A 12,190-nucleotide genomic window follows, 5' to 3' on the forward strand; every position below is an offset into this window, starting at 1 on the left:
GACCACTGCACCACAGGTGTACCTTGTTAAAAGTTCATTTGTGGAATTTCTTTCCTTCTTAATGCTTTTGAGCCAATCAGTTGTGGTATACAGAAGATATCCCTATTTAGTAAAAGAACAACTCCATATTATGTTAAAAACAGCTTTAAGACATGAAGGTCAGTCAATCTGCACTATGATGAAACTGGCTCTCATGAGGACCGCCACAGGAAAGGAACACCCAGAGTTACCTCTGCTGCAGAGGATAAGTTCATTAGAGTTAACTGCACCTTAGATTGCAGCCTAAATAAATTCTTCAGAGAGTTCAGGTAGCAGACACATCTCAACATCAACTGTTCAGAGGAGACTGCGTGAATCAGGCCTTCATGGTCGAATTGCTGCATAAAAACCACTACTAAAGTACAAGAAGAAGAAGAGACTTGCTTGGGCTAAGAAACACGAGCAATGGACATTAGACCAATGGAAATGTGGAGATTTTAATTTCAACCGCCGTGTCATTGTGAGATGCAGAGTAGGTGAAAGGACACCAATATATCAGCCATGCTGGTTAAGTGTGCCTTAAATTCTAAATAAATCACAGACAGTGTCACCAGCAAAGCACCCCACACAATCACATGATCTCTTCATGCGCTTAAATCAAATCAAATCAAATCAAATTTATTTATATAGCCCTTCGTACATCAGCTGATATCTCAAAGTGCTGTACAGAAACCCAGCCTAAAACCCCAAACAGCAAGCAATGCAGGTGTAGAAGCACGGTGGCTAGGAAAAACTCCCTAGAAAGGCCAATACCTAGGAAGAAACCTAGAGAGGAACCAGGCTATGTGGGGTGGCCAGTCCTCTTCTGGCTGTGCCGGGTGGAGATTATAACAGAACATGGTCAAGATGTTCAATGTTCATAAATGACCAGCATGGTCGAATAATAATAAGGCAGAACAGTTGAAACTAGAGCAGCAGCACAGTCAGGTGGAAGTTGAAACTGGAGCAGCAGCATGGCCAGGTAGACTGGGGACAGCAAGGAGTCATCATGTCAGGTAGTCCTGGGGCATGGTCCTAGGGCTCAGGTCAGTTGAAACTGGAACAGCAGCATGGCCAGGTGGACTGGGGACAGCAAGGAGTCATCATGTCAGGTAGTCCTGGGGCATGGTCCTAGGGCTCAGGTCCTCCGAGAGAGAGAAAGAAAGAGAGAAGGAGAGAATTAGAGAACGCACACTTAGATTCACACAGGACACCGAATAGGACAGGAGAAGTACTCCAGATATAACAAACTGACCCCAGCCCCCCGACACATAAACTACTGCAGCATAAATACTGGAGGCTGAGACAGGAGGGGTCAGGAGACACTGTGGCCCCATCCGAGGACACCCCCGGACAGGGCCAAACAGGAAGGATATAACCCCACCCACTTTGCCAAAGCACAGCCCCCACACCACTAGAGGGATATCTTCAACCACCAACTTACCATCCTGAGACAAGGCTGAGTATAGCCCACAAAGATCTCCGCCACGGCACAACCCAAGGGGGGGGGGGGGGCGCCAACCCAGACAGGATGACCACAACAGTGAATCAACCCACTCAGGTGACGCACCCCCTCCAGGGACGGCATGAGAGAGCCCCAGCAAGCCAGTGACTCAGCCCCTGTAATAGGGTTAGAGGCAGAGAATCCCAGTGGAAAGAGGGGAACCGGCCAGGCAGAGACAGCAAGGGCGGTTCGTTGCTCCAGAGCCTTTCCGTTCACCTTCCCACTCCTGGGCCAGACTACACTCAATCATATGACCCACTGAAGAGATGAGTCTTCAGTAAAGACTTAAAGGTTGAGACCGAGTTTGCGTCTCTGACATGGGTAGGCAGACCGTTCCATAAAAATGGAGCTCTATAGGAGAAAGCCCTGCCTCCAGCTGTTTGCTTAGAAATTCTAGGGACAATTAGGAGGCCTGCGTCTTGTGACCGTAGCGTACGTATAGGTATGTACGGCAGGACCAAATCAGAGAGATAGGTAGGAGCAAGCCCATGTAATGCTTTGTAGGTTAGCAGTAAAACCTTGAAATCAGCCCTTGCTTTGACAGGAAGCCAGTGTAGAGAGGCTAGCACTGGAGTAATATGATCAAATTTTTTGGTTCTAGTCAGGATTCTAGCAGCCGTATTTAGCACTAACTGAAGTTTATTTAGTGCTTTATCCGGGTAGCCGGAAAATAGAGCATTGCAGTAGTCTAACCTAGAAGTGACAAAAGCATGGATTAATTTTTCTGCATCATTTTTGGACAGAAAGTTTCTGATTTTTGCAATGTTACGTAGATGGAAAAAAGCTGTCCTCGAAATGGTCTTGATATGTTCTTCAAAAGAGAGATCAGGGTCCAGAGTAACGCCGAGGTCCTTCACAGTTTTATTTGAGACGACTGTACAACCATTAAGATTAATTGTCAGATTCAACAGAAGATCTCTTTGTTTCTTGGGACCTAGAACAAGCATCTCTGTTTTGTCCGAGTTTAATAGTAGAAAGTTTGCAGCCATCCACTTCCTTATGTCTGAAACACATGCTTCTAGCGAGGGCAATTTTGGGGCTTCACCATGTTTCATTGAAATGTACAGCTGTGTGTCATCCGCATAGCAGTGAAAGTTTACATTATGTTTTCGAATAACATCCCCAAGAGGTAAAATATATAGTGAAAACAATAGTGGTCCTAAAACGGAACCTTGAGGAACACCGAAATTTACAGTTGATTTGTCAGAGGACAAACCATTCACAGAGACAAACTGATATCTTTCCGACAGATAAGATCTAAACCAGGCCAGAACATGTCCGTGTAGACCAATTTGGGTTTCCAATCTCTCCAAAAGAATGTGGTGATCGATGGTATCAAAAGCAGCACTAAGGTCTAGGAGCACGAGGACAGATGCAGAGCCTCGGTCCGATGCCATTAAAATGTCATTTACCACCTTCACAAGTGCCGTCTCAGTGCTATGATGGGGTCTAAAACCAGACTGAAGCATTTCGTATACATTGTTTGTCTTCAGGAAGGCAGTGAGTTGCTGCGCAACAGCCTTCTCTAAAATTTTTGAGAGGAATGGAAGATTCGATATAGGCCGATAGTTTTTTATATTTTCTGGGTCAAGGTTTGGCTTAGTGGGACTATCATTTGTTTTTCTACAGGACAATGACGCAACACACCTCCAGGCTGTGTACGGGCTATTTTACCAAGAAGGAGAGTAATGGAGTGCTGCATCAGATGACCTGGCCTCCACCCAATTGAGATGGTTTGGGATGAGTTGGACCGTAGAGTGAAGGAATCCAACAAGTGCTCAGAATTTGTGGAAACTCCTTCAAGACTGTTGGAAAAGCATTCCAGGTGAAGCTGGTTGAGAGAATTACAAAAGTGTGCAATGCTGTCATCTTGGCAAAGGGTGTCTACTTTGAAGAATCTAAAATATATTTCAAACACTTTTTTGGTTACTACATGATTCCATATGTGTTCTATCATAATTTTGATGTCTTCACTTTTATTCTACAATCTAGAAAATAGTAAAAATAAAGAATAAACATTAGGTGTGTCCGAACTTTTGACTGGTACTGTGTATGTGCATACATATTATAGGCTGTACTTCTAAAATAATATCTAGGTAATTATGATATTGACCACTTCTCAATGTCAATAACATACACTGAGTGTACAAAACATTAGGAACACCTTCCTAATATTGAATTGTACCCCCTTTTGCCCTCAGAAGAGCCTCAATTTGTCAGGTCATGGACTACAAGGTGTTGAAAGTGTTCCACAGGGATGCTGTTGACTAATGCTTACCACAGTTGTGTCAAGTTCGGCAGGGTAGCCTAGTGGTTAGAGCGTTGGACTAGTAACCGGAAGGTTGCAAGTTCAAACCCCTGAGCTGACAAGGTACAAATCTGTCGTTCTGCCCCTGAACAGGCAGTTAACCCACTGTTCCTAGGCCGTCATTGAAAATAAGAATTTGTTCTTAACTGACTTGCCTAGTTAAATAAAGGTTCAAAAAAAATAAAAATAAAAGTTGGCTGGATGGCCTTTGGGTAGTGGACCATTCTTGATACACTATTGAAACTGCTGAGCACGAAGAACCCAGCAGAATTGCAGTTCTTGACACACTCAAACTGGTGCACCTGGCACTTACTACCATAACCCGTTCAAAGACACTTAAATATGTTGTCTTGCCCATTCAAGACAAAAGCCATGTGTCAAGTCTATCTTTGTTTAACCTTTATTTACCTAGGCAAGTCAGTTAAGAACAAATTCATATTTTCAATAACAGCAGGTTAACTGCCTTGTTCAGGGGCAGAATGACAGATTGTTACCTTGTCAGCTCAGGGATTTGATCTTGCAACCTTTCGATTACGAGTCCAACACACTAACCACTAGGCTTCCTGCCACCCCCAAGATTGCTGGATTGAATCCCTGAGCTGACAAGATACAAGGTTTCTGTTTGGAAGAGCCCTAATCTTTGTCTAAACTGACAATCTAATTGGTTTGAATTCCATTTATCACTTTCAACATTTAGAAATAGAGATTTTTCTCTTTAATGTATACTACTTATCTAATCAATATGTCAAATCATTCTCTTCACACAGTTTCAGATCAAAACTTTAGCCTCTGGCTTGCATTACTTGTGAAGTCCTCTGGGGGGCGCTGTAGATTTACCCAGCAGAGAGAGAGATAATGCTGTCAGCAATGGCTGGTACTGCCTCCACCTTCTTTGCTGGTAGCAGCATAGGTTTGCAAGGTTTTAACGGTGCTATTAACTTTCCCTTGATACAAATTTAATTCAGAAACTCTGATAACCTTCACAATAATTTAAAGTGGTGTTTATAGACTGCATTTGTCTTGCCTGAAGTATTATGTGGTTTTTAGAGGCTCTCATGGACTTTTTTAATAAAAATTTTGACACAAATTTATACCGTACCAATCAAGAGAATGGACACACCTACTCATTCAAGAGTTTTTCTTTATTTTGACTATTTTTTAGATTGTAGAATAATAGTGAAGACATCAAAACTATGAAATACCACATATGGAATCATGTAGTAAACAAAAAGGTGTTAAACAAATCGAAATGTATTTTATATTTGAGATTCTTCAAAGTAGCCACCCTTTGCCTTGATGACAGCTTTGTACACTCTTGGCATTCTCTCAACCAGCTTTACCTGGAATGATTTTCCAACAGCACTTGTTGGCATCTTTTCCTTCACTCTGCGGTCCAACTCATCCCAAACCATCTCAATTTGGTTGAGGTTGGGTGATTGTGGTAGTCAGGTCATCTGAGGCAGCACTTCATCACTCCTTCTTGGTCAAATAGCCCTTACAAAGCCTGGAGGTGTGTTGGGTCATTGTCCTATTGAATAACAAATGATTGTCCCACTAAGCGCAAATCAGACGGGATGGCGCTTTGCTGCAGAATGCTGTGGTAGCCATGCTGGTTAAGTGTGCATTGAATTCTAAATAAATCACTGAAAGTGTCACCAGCAAGGCACCCCCACACCATCACACCTTCTCCTCCATGCTTCACGGTGGAAACTACACATGAGGAGATCATCCGTTTACCTACTCTGAGTCTCGCAAAGACATGGCGGTTGGAACCAAAAATCTCAAATTTGGACTCATCAGACCAAAGGACAGGAAGGATGGAAATTCTACAAATTAACTTTTAACATGGCACGTCTGTTAATTGAAATGAATTCAGGTGACTACCTCATGAAGCTGGTTGAGAGAATGCCAAGAGTGATCAAAGCTCTCATCAAGGGAAAGGGTGGCTTATTTGAAGAATCTGAAATGTAAAATTGATTTGTGTTTGTTTAACACTTTTTTTGGTTACTACATTATTCCATACCTGTTATTTCATAGTTTTGATGTCTTCACTATTACTCTACAATGTAGAAAATAGTAAAAATAAAGAAAAAACCCTTAAATGAGTAGGTGTTCCACAACATTTGACTGGTACTGTATATATATATATATATATATACTGTATATTTTTATATTCATTCCCATATCATCATTACAAGTGTTATACATGTATGAACATTATGTTCTGAAATGATTAACTATTGATTACTGCACTGTTGGGGAGAACTTATAAATGAAGGATTTCACTGTACTTTTGAATATGACAAATAAAACTTCACTATTCAGATATAATTCAAATTACGAAAAAATGTCAATGCGTTGTGTGATAAAACTCATTTATTTCATGTAAATTGTGTGTGTGCATCTGTGTGTGTGTGCATATGTCTGGGCATCTAGAGTGTGTGGGTTGTATAGATTATAATATTGTCCTTTTCCACCGCAAGGAAGTGCATTTTTGTTATGACCTGAGTCACTAACACATCATGTACTCTCGTCATGGTTACAGCATGACGGATTCCGTCAGCATTCTCACTGAAATATTTGCAGTATATTCTCTTTTTACGTGAAAACTAAAGCTATCCGTTTACAGATGAATTACTAGTTAATGACTCTGTGGATACTGTAGAAGTGTACATTATTTCCACCCTACTGACAAGTCATTATAAACCTTTGAATGTTCCAGAAAGGAAGTTGTGATTATTTACTAAGGGCTTTCCTTCAGTTCTAATGGAGCCGGTTTCTTCCATGAAGTAAAGGTCAAATTTATGATTTGTAGAAACCTGTATTTTTTGCGCTGACGCAAATGTAAGTAAATGTGGCCTGCCAGGCACTTTACTAGACCAGTTGTGGTTAAGTGAAGTAGTCCTCACTATCAGCAGACTCTCATTAGATAAAACTGGAGGATGTGGCTTCCTTTTATTGTTCTCCATTAATGGGGACCATGTCTTCTGAGTGGAGAAACTTTATTCTGTGAGTTATGTAAATACTGTCTGCTCATTCTGGCTGTTTGTAGCCAATTTCACTATCATATAACTGTTTAAACAGCTGCTTGTCTTTGTAAGGGACGTCCTGGAGTTTTCCTCTGTTTTTGTCTCTTTGAATACCTTTCCGGGAATCATTAAAGTAGATTACAGGTCTGTGTTGGATCCACAGTCAGGAACTCACTGTGCACATTGGTCCAGTATTATTTGTTTCCTTTCATCTTCCATTACTGAGAGATCATAAATGTGCCATTTGAACAACAGAGATTGTTTGAACCCAGCCAGCTGGTTATTTCTCTCCAGTTATCTATTTGTTGTCAGTGGGAATGATTTTTACAGGTCGTGTTGACTTTCCTCTCCCTCTGGTTTTGGCACATGGTGTGTGCTTATGTTCATGTTGTCTTTATGACTGTATTATTAACATGTTTGTAGCAGTGTCTGCCCCCTCTTTCCCAGAGGGACAGGTCCTCTATCAGTGCTGGTCATCTGTGTGCTTGTGCCGATCCCTCAGCAGGACCCAGTGGCTTTCTCCTTAGGACTACGCTGTGGGACTACAGTGCAACCACAGGAGGATGCCCCCGAGTGCATGTACTCTGGTCCCTTTTTTCATGGTTTTTGGAAGATGAAATTCATCATGCCTTTAGTATGGTTACCACTTTTGCCTAAGTAAGTTGACATGATCAGATTACTGTCTGTTGATCAGAGCCACATGCTGAGCCCACTGATTATGTCTCTGCATGCATTTATGCCTCTAGGCTCTGGGCGTGTTCGGTGGAGCTGGGACTGGAGCCCTGGCCTACGGTGTGATGAGTCTAATGCGCTAGGCCTGTATTCTCATCTCTCTCGCCTTTTTATTTATTTTGTTACTTTTCTGTACATGTGTGTCTGGCATACTTATGCTATCTCGGTATCTGGATACAATTGATGATAACTCACTGTACAAGTGCCATCTAATATTATCTAGCCTAAATAAAACGAATGATATAAAACAAGGAGTATTGCTGTGGTGCCTGTCTGTATCAATCCCTGGTGATTACAAGACTGGCTGCTTGCCACTTTCACATAATCTGGCTTGACCCCAGTCAGAGTTTGAAAAAGAAAGGGAACTGACACAAAACAAAAGCTGTGACGGAGCTAAGCAGAGGCCTTGGTCTGGTATTATCTGTCGTTGCTAATGTCTTTAGCACAGATAGCTTAGGTCTTCAGAAACACAGTAAATCTTGTGAAGCTTATTTTCTTTGCTGCATCTGAGTTTTATAATGGCCCTTTTAATTTGTTTTAACTGTGTCCAAAGGGAACGCTCTTTTTTTTCCAGCACAATGTTGCCTCCTTTTTAGCTGTGGAACTGAGTCATTTTGTAATGGTGCTTGTGGGAATTCACACAGGTCAGTATGACACGATAGTGATTTCCCCATGGCAACCCAGAGGTCCCACTGCTCTTCCACCCCCACATATTGAGAGCCTCTCAAACATAAACCCCACCACACTGCATTTTGTTTCACTCCATTCTGTGGTATTTGGAGAAGAAAATGAATGCAAGAAATGCCAAGTTTGTAATTGTTGTCAGAACAACTTGAGTGAACCTAGGCTTGCAATTGAAATGTGCCTTCATTCACTACTGCAACAAAATAGTTAGTCATGTGTTGTAATGTGTTGTATGTTTCTACAGTGCATGTGAATCATGTAACTTATGGAAACTGCAAAAAGAGCCTTAGGAGTAGAGGAGTAGAGTGATCTGCAGACAGACAGACGTGGCAGTGCATATAATTCCACAAAGTGTGTGCTTGGCCTGCCGGGGCTCTGGCTGGACGGTCAGGTGACAATAGTGTGAACCTGCCTGCCAGAGTTCCTGGTGACAGAGCCAGCTACAAACTCATATGTCACCCACGGCATTTATTACAATGGCCGGCCGCCCTAGAAGTTCTCTTTTACATGGTTTGAGACCGTATTTCACAGCTGAAAGCGTTTCTCTCTCATGATTTGTTTTGCATGGTTTACACAGCTATTAAAAGTGTTTTATGAAGGGCACATCAGCCTGTTATTTCAGTTGGAATGACATAGAGCTTTTGGTGTTTCATTCCCAGATGAAGGTGATGAGCCAGTGAGATGCTGTGTTACAGACCGGTGTTGAGTTGGCTGGCAGACTGCAGTGTGTGTACTGTGTCTGGGTGACATAGGGTTAAGGCCTTGCACTGAGGGGAGGAGGGTGAAGTGTCTCTTCAGAGGGGATGCTATATTCATTAAGATTGTTCCTTCCTCCCCTCTTACTTTCTGTCCATCTGAGGCACCATTATGGCTTTTCAGTCTGCTTCCTGCTCGGATTCCTTTCTCTGTTCCTCTTCCATACAAAAGGTGGCTCCGCTGAGGAATGGCTGGGGCTTGGATGGAGGGCTATTTTGACGTAAAGGACCCTCTGAGGCCAAGGCCGCTGTGTGTGTGTGTGTGTGTGCGTGTCTGTCTGTGTGTGTGTGCATCCTCTTTAGTTTTTGAAGGCTAGGGGTTCTTAATAGGCACTCTCTGATTAATGACAAAGCTGGCATTTCACTGTAATAATGGAGGCCAGTACAGCGAGTTAGCGATCTAAACCCTCAAGACGGCCAGGGCCTGTGAGCTCTCAGTGCTTTCATTACCGCATAAACAGAGCAGTCCCTTTTGTTATTAGTTTCCTTCTTATTTGTTGTTTCTTTCTTTCAGTCTCTGTTTTCTCCTCTACAGTTTTTGGCCTTCATAATCTTTTCCAGCAACAAAAGGGAACAAAATGTGTCCTTCTACCAGTAATTGTGTCTGTGTGGAGGATATTCTGCCCAGTATGTTCTGATGTTGAGTGAAATGGGTAAGTGGTATTGATTGTCTGTCATACAGTAGTTAATAGACAGCCTTGTTTAGTAGAGCTAGCTGTCTGTCTGTTTGTCTCATAGGCTCAGGGTCTTCCATCCACAGAGAAGATGCCCTGAAACGCTGTGTTGCCCTAGCAACAACAGACACCTATTCCCTTCCTATCCTCATATTTTACAGCTTAGGATGTTTTTCTTGGAGAGATGCATGGTAATTGGCCTTGACAGGCATCTCCCAGAGGATTATTCTAATGGTTTAAGTAAGAACACAATGATATGGAGGGGAAAAGCACAAAGAGCCTTGTTGTAAGGCCATGTAGCGGATCATGAGTGGAGCTTTTCCCATGATGCTCCTACCCACCGTCCCTCTGCTATGAGACACTGTTTTCCTCCAATGCTGTTGCCTTCCTCCATTCACATCAATTAGGTTCTGTCTGGGCGCCAGCAAGGTCCAGATGCACACAGGTGTCCACACAAATGCTGTCTGTTTTCTCGCCAGACATGTTGTGCTGGTCAACATGGCCTGTAAATTGTACAACGGGATTGGGAATATTCAGTTTGTCAACATTTTGCTCTTTATATTTCACCCTCCCGCCTCGTGGAATGGAGGCTATAGTCGATATAAAGTCGGCCTTCCTTTCAGCAGTGCTACCTGTTAAGAATGATTTAGCCTTCCGCTATTCACTACTGTGGTCTCTCACTAAGCTTTTAGTATTGTGAGAGAGAGTACCAGGTTGGGGGCTGCAAAGGACACTTTCATTTTTTTCTAGTTTCCCCTCCAGTTAACACTAACAGCCAGAGGTCTGGCTTCTCCAAACCACAGAGGAAACCTGAACTTTATTTCTTTACTCCTTGGCGTAGTTTAGTGCCATGGTTGGCACACATCCACTAGCTCCAAACCAAATACCTGGAACAGGGTGGGCAGTGGGCACCGTGCCCTGTGCCCCCAGCCTTGTGCACACATGCACACACCAACACACAACGCACGCACGCACGCACGCACACACGCACACACACACACACACACACACCCTAATCACATTATCACTGAGCCGTCCAAAACCTGGGTGAAATCTAGACCTGTAACTAATGAATAATGCTCATTCCATATTTCTAACCATCTGGAGACCCCCTGCATCTAATGTTAAGTGTTCTGCTTTTTCCTGCGTTCTGCTGATCTATATGGCATAGTGCAGAACAGACAGTTTGTGAGCAGTCCCTACCTCTGCTCATCACACTTTTGTGTCATTGTGCTTTCACCATTCCTGTTGCCTTGCCCTATCAATCTGACAGTGGTAGTGGATCAGCTGGTCTTTTTGTCAGTACATGCATTTCTATGTATTTTGGGACAGGTGCACTGTGACCAATTATATATTATGCCCTATGTATCGCCATAGTCACCAGATGGTGTGTGACTGGCAACAGTTTTCACAGTGACCTCTGCAACATTCAGGCCCTGGTGTGGTTTTGACCCTGTGTTGAGGGACATTTCAACAGAACACAAGACAACACACCATCCAGCTGCCACGTCCTCTGTAGAAACATCCTGGTCCTTTGTGGCTCCACGTAGTTCTGGTCTCTGTGGAGACAGTAGAGTGCTTTTCCCCTCCTACTCTGCTCTGCTCTGTGCTCCTATTCTGTGCTGATAGCTCTGTTCCGGATGATCCAGGCCATTCGGATGTTTAATAATCAGGGTTTTGACATGCTTACTTCCTGCTCACACATCAGGGCCTGTGTAACACTTCCAGAAGCCTTCCCCTCGGCGGCCCAAGAAGAACCAGAGCTGATGGAATGTGTATACCCCCCTCCCCTGTAGCCCCAGCCCCGTAGCCCCCCAGCCGTGCTCTGGCTCATCCCGAAGGTTAAAGCCTCACACCCTTCCTCCCCCACAATCCCCCCACTACTGCGGGACTGAGTCCAGCACATCTGGAACCGGGCTCAGGCCATGGCTGAGCTGGGCAGGGCTGGGGTAGGCCAGAGTGGAGAGGAAAAGAGAGGAGAGCCGCTGCTGTGTTAAGCCATCTGCTCCTCTGGATGTGCCTCAGCTCATCTCATCAGCAGCCGACTGACAGTGTGCTCACAGCACTTAGAGTAGAGCAACACTGCACTATTCATTTACTCCAGTACCACTAAACCCAGAACTGTGAAAGATGCAAGTCTGGAGGGGACCTGTGTCAAAAGCAAACATCCAGCATACTGACTGGCTGCCTCAGCTAATCTGTGTCCATTGGGAAAGATGGCAGTGTTGGATACACTGAGCAAATTGAGGGATGGAGAGTTGCTTTAACTCTTAGTACATGATATCATGTGGGTTTTCACCGTAGTGTGTGTGTGTGTGAGTGTGTGTGTGTGTCTCTGTGTGTCTGTGTGTGTGTGCACGTCCAACTGGAGCAGACGTGCTGGGCGCTAGACACATAGACAACTGTTTCTACCTCTTTAAGCAGATTCAGGCAGGCAGGAGAGCAGCTGCCACACACCATTTAGCCTGTTTCTGTGTGTGTGTTTA

The sequence above is a fragment of the Oncorhynchus kisutch genome, linkage group LG6, assembly GCF_002021735.2.
Source record: "Oncorhynchus kisutch isolate 150728-3 linkage group LG6, Okis_V2, whole genome shotgun sequence".
NCBI classification, from domain to species: domain Eukaryota; kingdom Metazoa; phylum Chordata; class Actinopteri; order Salmoniformes; family Salmonidae; genus Oncorhynchus; species Oncorhynchus kisutch.